At 39.1% G+C, this 14,888-nt stretch overlaps 1 pseudogene; it reads right to left on the bottom strand.

The window, feature by feature from the left end:
* Positions 1-9,280: 9,280 nt before the first annotated feature.
* LOC129555312 (glycine cleavage system H protein, mitochondrial pseudogene) lies at positions 9,281-9,801 on the bottom strand (annotated as a pseudogene).
* Between the last annotated feature and the right edge of the window lie 5,087 nt (positions 9,802-14,888).

The raw sequence follows: 14,888 nt of genomic DNA, 5'->3' as shown, positions 1-14,888 counted from the left end.
TTTTTTTATTGAAATTCCATACATGCTCATGGATGAAAATCTGAAAAATGTTGGCAATTTTCAAAAGCAGAAGCGCTATCAGTGACACTAATCCTGCTTCTTAGAGATAACTATTATTAGCTCTGTATATAAATGTTCCCTCCCCCTGCTGCCCAATTTTGTGGTCATATCTTAAATTTGATCTTCCATCCTGCTTTTTCACCATATTTTTGCATGTCATTGAAAACCCTTCACAAGTATTTTTTTTAAACAATGACGAGAGATGTATCATATGGCTGTAATTATATGTACCATCATTTACTTAGTTAACCTCTAATGGTTATTGAAATTGTTAGCAATTTTTCATTATTAACAATAAATAACATTTCCTGGGTTTTGACCTCATTTTGGATGATTTCCTCAGGGTTTATTCCTAGAAGTGAAGTTACTGGTTCACATGGGCTGAACTTTGAAAGTTTCTTGAAAACACAATGTCAAATTGCTTTCCTGAAAGCTGATTCACCTCACTTTCTCCAGGACTGAGAAGATATATAGGTTTTAAAAAATGTGTTGGCCTTACTTTTGTGATGGTGGTGATCAATTGATTATTGAAAAGTCCTCCTCTCTGCCCTGTTATCTAACTGGCGTTCTGCCACACAGCCGACATCTTTGTGTTGTAGAGAGGATGGGGGCCGTGGGTACTGTAGCCCGCAGAGCAGGAAGCTTCCAGGTTCTCACTAACATTTCAGAGAGATCTATGGCCACAGCCCTGTGCCCCATGTGTGGGACGATGCTGATCGTCTCTTCGATATGATGGTTTCCACCCTTCTCCAAGTTTTCCTGCCTCTCTTTGTTCCCCGGCTGGTTCTTTGAGAGCTCTGATTACCATAGGAGAGGTTAAAGACGACCGCTGTAATCCATTCTGTCCATTCAGAAGGGTCAGTTTCGTGGTCCTTAGTTCCTTCTGTCACCAGTTGATGATGTGGTCACCAACTCTTTAGGAGGTGGACTTGAGGCCAGTCTTTGGGGCCATAACAGACACAGGATCAGTTCCCCATTCATGACAGCAGTAGCAGCTGTCAAATAAACCTGGATATGAGACAATCAAAGAAAGCTAATGCTTTGCCTTCTGCAAGTCTGGAGAAGAGAGCTCTCTGCCTTTCCTTTTCAAAGAAGAAAAAATTAAAAAGATCTTTAAAAAAAATTTTAGAGCAGGGCTTCCCTGGTTGTTCAGTGGTTAAGGATGCACCTCACAACGCAGGGGACACTGGTTTGACCCCTGATCTGGGAAGATCCCACATACCGTGGGGCAGATAAGCAAGCTGCAACTTCTAAGCCTGTGTGCCACAACTACTAAAGTTCACACTCCTAGAACCTGTGCTCCACATCAAGAGAAGCCACAACAATAAGAAGAACAGCAATGAAGATCCAGCACAGCCAAAAATAAATAAATAAAATAAAATAACATTTTTTAGAGCAGCTTAAGATTTACAGCAAAATTGCAAAAATAATAGAGTTCCCATATACCCACACCCAGTTTCCCCAATTGTTAACACCTTACACTTAACAGCCACTCTCCACTTGCTCCCAATCCCCCTAACTTTAGGTAACTAATCATCTACTTTCTGTCTTCATAGATTTGCTTATTCTGGACATTTCATATTAAAAGAATCATACAATATGTGATCTTTTGTGATAGACTTCTTTCACGTTTGTTTTCAAGTTTCATCCATATTGTAGCTGGTATCAACACTTCATTTCTTTTTATTGCCAATTGTATTCCATTGTATGGTTATACCACATTTTATTTTTCAATTCATCAGTTGATGGATATCTGTGTTATTGCCATGTTGGGACTATTTTTAAAAATTTATTTATTAGTTTTATTTGGCCTTGCCAGGTCTTAATTGGAGCATGTGGAATCTAGTTCCCCAAACCAGGGATTGAACCGGGACCCTTGGCATTGGGAGTGTGGAGTCTCAGCCACTGGACCACCGGGGAAGTCCCCATTTTGGGGCCATTTTGAGTAATGCTGCTATAGCCTCTCATGTACAAGTCTTTGTTTGGATACTGGCTTTTAATTTCTCTTGAATATATAACTGGGAGTGGAATTGCTAAGAAGCGAGTGTAAACAGGCATCTTATTGTGGTTTGGGTTTGCATTTCTCTGATGGCTAATGATGTTGAGCATCTTTTAATGTGCTTATTGGCCATTTGTATATCTTTGGAGAAATGTCTATTCTGATCTTTTTCCCAGGTTATAATTGGGTCAGTTGTCATTTTATGATTGAGCTGTATAAGTACTTTGTATATTCTAGATATAAATCACTTCTCAGAGATATGATTTGCAAATATTTTCTTCCATTCTGGGGACTGTCTTTTCATTTTCTTGATGTTGTGCTTTGAAGTATGATGTTTTATACTTTGATGAAGTCTAGTTTATCTTTTTTTCCTTTTGTTGCTTGTAGTTTTGTCGCCATACTTAACAAACTATTGCCTAGTTCAAGGTGATGAGGATGTATGTCTACATTTTCATCTATGAGTTTTAGTTTTAGCTCTTACATTTAGGTCTTTGATTCCTTCTGAGTTAATTTTTGGTTATGATATGAGGTAGGAGTCCACTTCTTCCCTTTTGTATGTAGATATGCTGTTGTCCCAGCACCATTTTGTTTGAAGGCACTAGTTTCCCCATTGAATGATCTTGGCACCCTTGTCAAAATCAATTGTCCACAAACAAAAGTGTTTATTTCTCAACTCTCAATTCTATTCTACTGATCTAAACATCCATCATTATGCCAGTATCACACTGTGTTGGTTATTGTAGAACTGTAGTAAGTTTTTGAAATCAAGAAGTCTGAATCTTCAACATTATTTTAATTTATTTTTATTTTTCAAGATTGTTGTGACTCTTTGAGGTCCATTTAATTTCTGTATGAGTTTTAAGATATGCTTGTCAATTCTGCAAAGAAGGCAGCTGGAATTTTGATAAGAGATTGTGTTGAACCTGTAAATAACTTTGAAGAGTATTCAAAGTATTATCATCTTAACAGTAATAAATCTGGTCCATGAACATAGGATATCTTTCTATGTTATATATACAATATATATATATAGTTGTGACGATGTCACATGACTTGTGGGATCCTAGGTCCCCACCAGGGATTGAACCCAAGACCCAGGCAGTGGAAGCATGGAGTCCTAATTCTTGTCCCACCAGGGAATTCTCACAGATTATATTTTTATTAAAACATTCTTTCATATATGCATTTGGTATTTTATAATTGTCATCATTCACATGTTATAATTTCTAAAATTGTTCCCTTTGATATGAATTGAGAATGTGAGGTGTTATTGTAATTGTGAATATATGAATATTTGTACTGTGACACCAGCTGGGAAATCACACAAAAAGAGTGCACAACAGCATGCATATATCCTTATAGTCTACCTGTTTGATTCAACATGATGTAGCACAAGAGTCAAAAGGCATCTCCTATGGCAAGATTCTTACCTACAGAATTATGGAGCCAACAAAACTGAAGTGGCCCCTTATGTCCTGAAAGCACATTACATGGCTTCTATTGTCTGAGGAAAAGGCTCAATTGGAAACAGTTGGAACTTTACCAAAATTGTATTTTCCCTAACACAAGAGTATTGCCTTGAGTCATCCTGCTTGCTGCACTGTTGAATTAAAACCCTCGGTGAAGCAATAAGCCCTGGAAATTGTTAAGCTGTTTTGTGACTTGGAAGAAAATTTAAGAACTAAAACATTGCCTCTGTCAAGTGTCCTCATTCACTCCAGAATCATTAAAATCTATTCCAATGTTTGGAAGCAGATTTCACAGAAATTGCCGTTTCCCATTGCCTTGCATTGGGGTGACAGTATTGGTATCTTTGAGTAGAGCCAGGCCCTGATTTGCATCTGTTATCTGTACAAGGACAGCATCAAACAAAGATTCCTATTTTTCGAGCCTGTTTGGAAGGTTCGAAGACCTCCTGTGCTTTTTAACTTTTTTTAAATCAAAAATTTAACTTTGAGATGAAGGTAGATTCACACGCAAGTTTTATTGTTGTTTATTTTTATTTATAACTGCTTTACAATGTTGTGTTGTAGTTTATGCTGTACAGTGAAATGAATCAGCTGTGTGTGTACATGGGTCCCCTTCCTCTTGGACCTCCCTCCCTCCCCTCCCATCCCACCCATCTACGTCATCACAGAGCATCGAGCTGAGCTCCCCGTGCTAGACAGCAGGTTCGCACTAGTTATTTATTTTACACATGACAAAGAGTCAGACACGACTTAGCAACTGAGCAACAGCAACAGCAAACTGTATATATGCCAATCCTAATCTCCCAATTCATCCCAGTGTTGAGAATTAATAGAGTGATTCTTCTACACTTTATATATTTTCCCCCTATGGTAACGTCTTGTAGAACCATAGTACAATATCACCACCAGAATATTAAGATTCATATTGGCAAGATACAAAATATTTCTATCACCCACAAGGAGCTCTCGTTCTTGCTCTTTTATAGTTATATACACTTCCCTCCTACCTGCATCCCTTCCTGGACCCCAAGCCACCACTAATCTGTTCTACGTTTTTATATTTTTGTCATTTTAAGAATGTTATATAAGTGGAAACATGATAGTCTGTAACCTTTCAGAATTGACTTTTTTTTTCACTCAGAATAATTCTCTGAAGATTCATTCATTCATGCTGGTTATATTCATATTTTGCTCCATTTTATTAAGTAGTATTCCATACTGTGTACCATAGTTTGTTTAGCCATACATCCGTCAAAGAACATCTGGATTGTTTCTACTTTTGGCAGTTATGAATAAAGCTCCAATAAACATTCATGTACAGGTGTAAGTGTTGCCATAAGCCTTCATTTCTTTGGGATAAATGCCTAGGAATGCAAATGTTGGGTCACATGGTAGTTGCATGTTTAGCTTTTAAGAAATTGTGTAAGTGTTTTCCAGAGTGACTCTACCATTGTGCATTCCTACCAGCAACATGGTGTAAGTGACCTATCTCTGTATCCTTGTCAGCATTTGGTGGTGTTATTATTTTTTATTTTAGTCGTTTGATAGGTTTGTAGTGATGCCTCGTTGTTATTTTAGTTCCATTTTGACTAATGATAATGAACATCTTTTTATGTGCTCATTTACTACTGTATACTCTCTTTGATGAAATATCTTTTTTTGGCCTTTTTTCCATTTAAAAATTAGATTGCCTTTTTAACCCTAGTTTTTTTTAAAAAATATATTTACACACTGGTCCTTTGTGGAATATGTATTTTGCAAATATTTCTTCTATGGCTTGTGTTTTTATCTTCTTAGTTTAGTTCAGTTCAATTGCTCGGTCGTGTCCGACTCTTCGCGACCCCATGGACTGCAGCACGCCAGGCCTCCCTGTCCATCACTAACTCCCGGAGTTTACTCAAACTCATGTTCATTGAGACAGTGATGCCATCCAACCATCTCATCCTCTGTCGTCCCCTTCTCCTCCCACCTTCAATCTTTCCCAGCATCAGGGTCTTTTCAAATAAGTCAGTTCTTTGCCTCAGATGGCCAAAGTACTGGAATTTCAGCTTCGGCATCAGTCCTTTCAGTGAACACCCAGGACTGATTTCCTTTAGGATGGACTGACTGGTTGGGTTTCCTAGCTGTCCAAGGGACTCTCAAGAATCTTCTCCAACACCACAGTTCAAAAGCACCAATTCTTTGACACTCAGTTTTCTTTACAGTCCAACTCTCACATCCATACATGACTACTGGAAAAATCATAGCTGTATTTTCTTAACAGGGTCTTTTATGGAACAAAAGTTTCAAAATTGATGAACTCAAATTTGTCAACTTTTCTCTTTTGGTATCAAATCTAAGAGTGGTTTGCCTAGCCCTACATTTCAAAGATTTTCTCCTATTGTTTAGTTTTATGTTTTGTACTTAAGACCATAATCTTTTTTTTTTTTTTTTTTGCAATGGAAACAGAAGCCTCCTTGTAATACTGTTAAAAATTTTTTTATTTTTATTTCAAAATTATTATTATATTTTGGATGTGCTGAACAGCATGTGAGTGAAGTTGCTCAGTCATGTCCGACTCTTTGTGACCCCATGGACTATAGCCTACCAGGCTTCTCAGTCCATGGGATTTTCCAGGCAAGAGTACTGGAGTGGGTTGCCATTTCCTTCTCCAGGGGGAACAGCATGTGGGATCTTATTAATAGTTCCCTAACCAGGGATCAAACCCACGTCCCCTGCATTGAAAGGGTGGAGTTTTAACCACTGGACCTCCAGAGAAGTTCCCCCACTATCCATTTTGAGTTCACTTTTATATAAGGTATATAAGATTTAATAAGATATTTATATAAAGTATATGAGATTTAATACTATTTTTGTAGAGATATACAATTGCTCTAGCATCATTTAAAAGACTATCAAAATAAATAAATAAATAAATAAATGGCTGTCTTCCCTTCATCAAAATGCTTTTGCATCTTCGTCAAAAATCAGATGGCTGTATTGTGTCAGTGTGTTTCTGGGTTTTCTATTTTGTTTATTAATTTGTGTGTTTATCTTTCCAATGTCACACAGTGTGGACTGCAGTAGTTTTCTTCTCTTTCAGAATTTTTTTTGTTTTTACAGTTTCTTTTCTTTTCTATATAAACTTTAGAAATAACCTCTGTATCTACAAAAATTCTTGCTGGGGTTTTGAAAGTAATTGTATTAAATCTGTATATCAGTTTGGGGAGAATTGATATCTTTTATCGTGTTGAGTTTTCCAGCCTGTGAACATGGTGCATCTCTCTTTATTTAGAGATTCTTTTACTTCTTTAATCAGCATTTTGTAGTTATGCACATTCAAGCCCTGTCAATATTTTGTTAGATTTATGCTTAAGTATTTCACTTTTGGGGAGCAATGTAAAATGATACTCTATTTTTTATTTCAGTGTCTACATGTTCATTGCAAGTATTTAGAGATAAAATAAATTTTTGATTTATATAGATTTTTATATCAATTTTGTAAAAGAGAAAATGCTTATGTACATTTCTTTAAAAAGATTTATAAGATGTAGCAAAGTATTGTTTCTATCCCTGATGAAATGTTTGGTGAAATTTTTCCATATTTTCTATAAGTATTCTTTTACTTACATACAGACATATATTTTGGCTTGTTGAAACAATGAAAAGTCATTTTATTAGGAAAGTAGGCTTTGGTCCCTAAATCACTTTAATTTGAAAATCAGTGTAAATATAACTTTCAACATTTTATTTTGGAGACTATTCAGTGATTGCATATTATTATTCATATTACTAATTTGATTATCATAAATATTGATTTAAGCCTGGTTCATTTGCATAGACACACAAATAATGTTCCTATGTTGCTTTTGTCTCATCTGCTTTTTTAATTTAAGTATGCATGAAAATATTACACACAAAAATGTTACCTGACACATCTGCCTACAATGTGGCAGATCTGGGTTCGATCCCTGGGTCGGGAAGATCCTCTGGAGAAGGAAATGGCAACCCACTCCAGTACTCTTGCCTGGAAATTCCCATGGATGGAGGAGCCCGGTAAGCTACAGTCTGTGGGGTCGCAAAGACATCTAAGAAATCCAATAGATTTTTATATATTTATCTCATATTCTATAACCTTGCTAAAATCATTTATTAGTTCTAGGAGTTTTTGTAGATTCATTTAGTTTTACTGTGTAAATAATCATGTCATTTGCAAGGAGAGACTTTCATTTCTTTCTTTCCTTCAGTGGACTTTTGTTTCTTTTTCCAGCTTTATTTCTTTGGCTAGGTCATTTTGCGGTGTGTTAAATAAGAGTAAATGTCTTTATCTTGTTCCCAACTTTAGAGAGTAAAGAATCACTCTTTCACTGTTAAGTATAATGTTCACTGTGGGGCTTTGTAGATGCTCTTTATCAAACCGAGAAAGTTCTATTTCTGTTTGCTGAGAGTTTTTAACATGAATGTGTTTTGAATTCTGTAAAATGATTTTTTTTGCATCAAGATGAACATGTGATTGATCTTAATTAGCTTGTTAATATGATGGGTTATAGTGATTGGTCAAATCAATATCAATATCAAATCAATATATTAAACCAGTCTTGCATCTATAAAATAAACCTTGGTTGGTCTTAGAATGTAATTCTTATTGAATATTGCTGAATTCTATTTCTTCGTATTTTGTTAGGGATTTTTGTGTCAATATTGAAGAGGGACATTGGTCTGTCCCACTGGACTGTAGCTTTCTCTTTTTGCATTAGTAACAGGATTATAATAGCTTGATAAAATGAATTGGGTGTTGTTCCCTGCTTTTCTATGGAATCTTTCCATAAATATATGTATTTTATGTTCTTCCTTCCTTCTTGATGTTCTAAGATTTTTTGTTTTATTGGGGTTTTTTTGTTTGTTTGTTTGTTTAGAGAACTTCCTTTAGCCATTCATTTAGAGTAGATCTACTGGAACCAAATTCTCTTAATTTTCTTTATCTGAGAATGTTCTCATTTCCCCTTCACTCCTGTAGGATATTTTTGCTGGGTATGGGATTCAAGGTTAATAGTTCTTTCTTTCACCACCTTGATAATACTGTGTCACTTCCTGCTCCATGGTGCTTCATAGAGTCTAATAGGAAATCCACAGTCATTCTAATTGTTTCCCTCAAAGGTAAGTTGTCGTTTTTTTCTGGCTGCTTTTAACACTTTTTCTTCATCATTACTTTTTAGAATTTTAATTATAATATGTCTTTATGTGGGTTTCTTTGGGTTTTTTCTGTTTGTGATTTACTCATCTCCTCAAATTAGTAGGTTTATGTCTCTTGCTAAATTTGGGATGTTTTCAGCCATTATTTCTTTGAGTCTCTTTTCAGTCCCACTCTATTTCTCCTCTGTTCTAGGATTTTGATGACAAGAATGTTAGATCTTTTATTGTAGTACCATAGATCCCTGAGGCTCTGTTCCTCTATTTGTTTTTTTTTCTTTTAGTCTATTTTCTTTCCTTAGTTCAGATTGGGTAATTCCTATTGTCTTGTCATCCAGTTCACTAATTCTTTGCTCTTTTTCCCATTTGGCTATTGTGCCCACCCACTGGGCTTTTATTTTAGTTGTTGCGATTTTCAGTTCCAAACTTTCTGGTTCTTCTTTATATTCCTTTGCTGAGGTTTTCCTATCTTTTAATTTGCTTAAGATGCATTTGTAATTGCTTCTTGAAGCATTTTTATCATGGCTGCTTCAAAAAAAAATTTTTTTTTTGTTTCAAAGTAGTTTATTTAGGGGTTCCGTTTTCACTCCTCAATAGATTTTATGTATTTCTCATATGCTTCTTCACTCATTAGTTCATCTAGTTCTGAAGGGTTACTGAATGGCATCTTGATCAGCCAACCATCTTCATAACAAGACTTGTTGACAAGTCCTGGATTTTCTGCTAGAGCTTTATTAATTTCAGTTACTTCTCCTGATAGAGGAGAATAGAGTTCACTAGCAGCTTTCACACTTTCCAAAGCACCAAACTCCTCTTGTTTGTTCAACTTTGTCCCAACTTCAGGCAGACCTCAGTAAACAACATCTCCCAAAGCTTCCTGTGCAAAATTGCTGATTCCCACTGTTCCAACACCGTTTTCTGTTTTTACCCATTCGTGTTTTTCTGTGAATTCCGCACCGACAGCAGAGCAGGGCCGGTGCGCAGCGCCCGGGTGGCACCCGCCTGCAGTCCCCAGGGCCGTGGCGAGCAGCGCGCGCTGGGTGCCGAGATGGTGCGCAGGCTGCCGACCGCGGCCCGCACGCTCCGCACCGCATGCAGCGCCATGTTGACACGGGTGCCAAAAAAATTTTTTTTAATTGGAAGGTACTTACTTTACAATGTTGTGTTGGTTTCTGCCATACATCAACATGGATTAGCCATGGGTGTTACATACGTCCCTTTCCTCGTAAACTTCCCTCCCACCTCCCTCTCCATCTCATCCCTCTAGGTTGTTACAGAGCATTGACTTTGTGTTCCCTGTGTCACACAGCAAACTCCCACTGGCTCTCTACTTTACAGATCGTCATGTACACGTTTCGGTGCTACTCTCTCAAATCATCCCACCTTCTCTCTCCCCAACTGTGGCCAAAAATCTCTTCCCTATGTCTGCATCTCCATTGCTGATTGTGGCTGATTTAAAATCTTTGTCATGTAATTCTAACATTTCTGTTCGCTTGGTGATTGCATCTATTGATTGTCTTAGCTCGTTTAGTTTGAGCTTGTCATGGGTCTTTATGTGACGAATGATTTTTGACCGGAGCCCAGGCATTTTTCGGAGAAGGCAATGGCAACCCAGTCCAGTACTCTTGCCTGGAAAATCCCATGGACGGAGGAGCCTGGTAGGCTGCAAGTCCATGGGGTCGCTAGGAGTCAGACATGACTGAGCGACTTCACTTTCACTTTTCACTTTCATGCACTGGAGAAGGAAATGGCAACCCACTCCAGTGTTCTTGCCTGGAGAATCCCAGGGACGGCGGAGACTGGTGGGCTGCCGTCTATGGGGTCACACAGAGTCAGATACGACTGATGTGACTTAGCAGCAGCAGCAGTAGGCATTTTGTCTTGTGTTATGAGACTACCTCTTATTTAATCCTTTTGTTTTAGCTGGGTTTCTCTGACACCATTTCAGTAGGGGACGTTGTAGTGCTGCCTTGTTGCTGCCAGGTGGAGATAGAAGTCCAGGTTTCCTACAAGGCATTTGTTGACACCTGAGGTAGTGGGGGCTCCTGGTTAGTCCTGGTTATGAGTTTGGGCTCCCCAGGTGGTCTTCACTGACACTGAAGCGGTGGGGGCGCATTGCCACAGTGCTGGGGTGGGGTAAAAGCCCTGGCTCTCTACTTGATCTTCGCTGATACTATCTGGGTAGGGGTGCTGGGGCACTTTGTTACAGCCTTGAAAGAGTGGACTTCTAGGCTTCCCACTTGGCCTTTGCTGGCGTGAGTAGAGATGGAACCACAGTTTTAAGTGGAGTTTGACTGGAGTAGAGTGGTCATGGGCTAACAGTGTTCTTTCCTGGCCCTTTGGCAAGGCTTTTGTGGGAGCTTTCTGCTTTCATTTATTTATATTTTTGGTCTGTGTGTATTAGCCTTTCTAGATTGTTAGAGGGCTTCAATTTGATAGAGGGCTTCTCCCACTCCATGTGGTGGGGGGAGGTACATGGAGTAAAGAGAAAACTCAGGGAACTCACCCTGTTGTTTCGTGGACACCAAGGTCTACTTGGTGGTAGACTTTGTGAAAAGTGAAAAGTGAAAGTGAAAATGAAGACGCTCAGTCATGTCCAAGTCTCAGCAACCCCATGAGAGAGTAGCATTGAAACATATACATGACCATATGTAAAGTAGAGAAAAGTGAAAGTAGCTGGTCTACTTTCTTCCCTTCTGCATGCTTACGTGTGTTTTATGTATGTTTATGGTTTTTAGTTATACATAGTGGAAAGATCAGGGAAAAATATGTCTATTCCATCTTTCTAGAAGAGGAAGTATCTTCTGGACTCCTGGGTATTTATTTTATACTTAGGGTCTAATGCAGTGCTACTTTGTTTCGTTTTCTGCTCAAAAATTTTCAGCTACAGTCATTGGTTGTGGTTTTTCTTTTGCATCAGAATCCACTGGAGCTGCTTCAATGGACAGGGAAGGAAGAAAAACTATGGAAGGGCTAGGCCTCTGTTTCAATGTGGAAGGAGAGGCTTGGTTTCCTTTAAGTCCTTCTTTCATCCAAAAGCTTGAGTGGCGGTCTTACTTGAAGCCATTTCTGTGGCTCCCCAATAGCTGTCCAACATAAATTGGAGGTAGGCTAATCAACCGATTAGAGGGCAGAGGCCCTAGACCGTAGCCGCTCCCCCTTGGAGCCTTATCCTGTCCATTTGATTGTGACAATTCTTCCTCCCACCTTCGCTTGTGATGAAATGGGATGCAACCAGGTTGATCACTTATCTGGGGTGACAGCAAGTAAACATGAAAAATGTGCTGGGGAATGCAAAAGGACAGTGATCAGAAAGGCTTTTTCTTTTGACCTAAATCATGATGTTTTGGGCGTCAGTGAGAGTTTCCCAAGTTATTTATAACTGTCCATCCCTGTTAGGGGATATATGTTTTATCTAAATATAGGTAATCTTTTCTAATCAAATGACAAATGTGTGTGTCCCAGATGGAAGGCCCTAGTTAGCCATCTTGTTACAGAGGTTCAGGTGAATAATGGAAATATTACCGGCATGACATTGGATCAGATGCTTCAGAATACTCAGTGTTTGGATGTTAGGGCTCCTTAAGTTTTTTGGTGGAAGACCCTTCATGGTAACAGAGGTAAGCTTCAAAAGCCAAATTCTTTTAGAATGATACTCAAGGTACTTCTGTTCTGGCAGCTATTGATTGTGTGTGTAGGAGGACTGTTTGTGTCACTTTGGAATTTCTGTTGTGAACAGTCAGCATCTGGCTCCTTATCTCCCATTCTTCTTGAGGGATCCCACTGGGGCATTTCAGTTCCAGACTTAGTGGGTGTCTAGTACTCATTTCCTCTTCACACAAAGGAAAATCCACAGAGCATTAGAGCTGGCAGGAACCTAATTACTTCTCCTCTAGAGCAATCTTGGTTGCTATTTAGAAACATCTGGAAGAAAAGCAAAACCAGTAGTGTCTGGGCCCCACCTCTAGACATTCTAACTTTACACCAGCATGATAAAGTAGGTAGTGTTATTATCTCCATTTAGCAAATAGAGACCCTGTTGCCTGGATTAAGTTTCTCTTAGACCAATAGTTGCCCAGGGTGGAGCAGGATTTGAAACCAGTCTGTGTCTGGAGTCCCAGATTTGTGTGTGTGTGTGTGTGTATGTGACTGATGTTTCATTTTATCTTTTAACATTTCTCTGAATTTTTCTCTATTTTTTGAAGATGAACATGCACTGATTTTATTTATTTTTAAATTTTTAAATATTTTTATTGGAGTATAGTTAATTTACAATATTGTGTTAGTTTCTGCTGTACAGAAAAATGGAGCAGTACTGTATATACATATATCCACTCTTTTTGATTCTTTTTCCATATTGGTCATTATAGAGTACTGAGTAGACTTTCCTGTGCTGTATAGTAGGTTCCTACTTAGTTATCTGTTTTATATATAGTAGTGTGTAGTGTCCAGAGAAGGCAATGGCAACCCACTCCAGTACTCTTGCCTGGAAAATCCCATGGACGGAGGAGCCTGGTAGGCTACAGTCCATGGGGTTGCTGAGAGTTGTACACGACTGAACGTCTTCACTTTCACTTTTCACTTTCACACATTGGAGAAGGAAATGGCAACCCACTCCAGTGTTCTTGCCTAGAGAATCCCAGGGACAGGGGAGCCTGGTGGGCTGCCGTCTACGGGGTCACACAGAGTTGGACATGACTGAAGCAACTTAGCAGCAGCAATGTGTAATGTCAATGCCAATCTCCCAATTTATCCTTCCCCATTCCTTGGAGCCCCAGATTTTAATCAACACACTTCCTGGAGGTGAGCCTTCACACATGTTGGTTTTCTTCTCCACCAGAGAATGTTAGAATCATCTGAGAAGATTTTTACAAACATGGACACCTCTACCCCACTCCCTGGTTCTGGTTTAATTGGGCAGATGTGAGGTCAGTGCCCTGATGGATTTTTAAATATCTCCAGGTGATTTGAATGGGTGTCGGGGTCAAGAACCTTTGTTGAAACTTGATCATATGGATGATTCCTCAATGTCTAGAAACAGACCCCAATGCCCAGAGGCAGAAGTGAGCCAGAGGTTGTGCCAGAACTCACATGCTGCCCAATTTTCTACACACAAGGGGCATCTGGCTGAATCAGGTTCTTGATCTTTTAATTTATTTACTTATTTTGAGGGTTTATATTCTTTTAAAATGACTTTTAAACTGAGAATATTAAGAAATTGGAAAATTTCAGATAGATGCTCAGATTTCAGAATTCACTAGACATGTCAGAGTATCTGGTAACACTTGACTGGAGCTGAGCCCAACTGTCCTTTCCAGTTAGATGCTTTCCCACTGGCATTCCCATTGCTGGTCTCAAAGAGTGCTGGAGTTTATAACCATTGTACTCCAACTGTGGGGCTTCCCTGGTGGCTCAGTGGTAAAGAATTGGTCTGCCAATGCAGGAGACATGGGTTCAATCCCTGGGTCAAGAAGATCCCATGGAGAAAGAAATGGCAACCTGCTCCAGTATTCTTGCATGGGAAATCCCATGGACAGAGGCACCTGGAGGGTTATAGTCCATGGGGTCGCAAAAGAGTCAGAGACAAGTTAGAGACTTAACAACTTCTCCTGTGATGTCCTTCATCATAAAGATTTGTGTTGTTGTTTTAGTTACTTTTCTTGATTGCAAGCACCTTAACGTTTTCAACCTAAGGGCAATTCTGCCCCTGGGGAACATTTGGAACATCTGGAGATTTGTCTGAATGTCACACTGAAAGCGGGGGACAGCTCTCCCAGCTTCTAAGTGGGTAGAGGTCAGAGATGCTGCTAGGCATCCTACAATGTACAGGATGGCCCCACAACTGAGAACTATCCAACTCTGAAGGTCAGTAGTGCTGATGTTGAGAAACTCTGCCTTGAGGTTGTGTCTGTGCCTCTTGCTCATCTCTGAACACCCCAGGCTCTGGGTCTGACTGGTGGTACATAGTAGACGGTCAATTAAATGTCACTTGGTGGACTATGCTGGCTTCTCCGCTGCTCCCACTGGGTTTCGACCTGACTCATGGTTGTTCTGCTCTGTGGGCACCATATGGCCTCACCTAAATGAGTGAGTCAATACAAAGCCTTCCATATGCAAAATAAGTGATCTTACGAATGAAATCCAGAGTAGGGACATGGTGATGTCATCTGAAGGCAGAGACTATTAAAGAC

This window comes from Moschus berezovskii, chromosome 12, assembly GCF_049115385.1.
Source record: "Moschus berezovskii isolate FMDL1 chromosome 12, NW_MosBer_1.0, whole genome shotgun sequence".
Classification (NCBI taxonomy): Eukaryota; Metazoa; Chordata; class Mammalia; order Artiodactyla; family Moschidae; genus Moschus; species Moschus berezovskii.
Note: the sequence above shows the minus strand (reverse complement) of the source record. Positions and strands in the feature narration are given on the sequence as shown.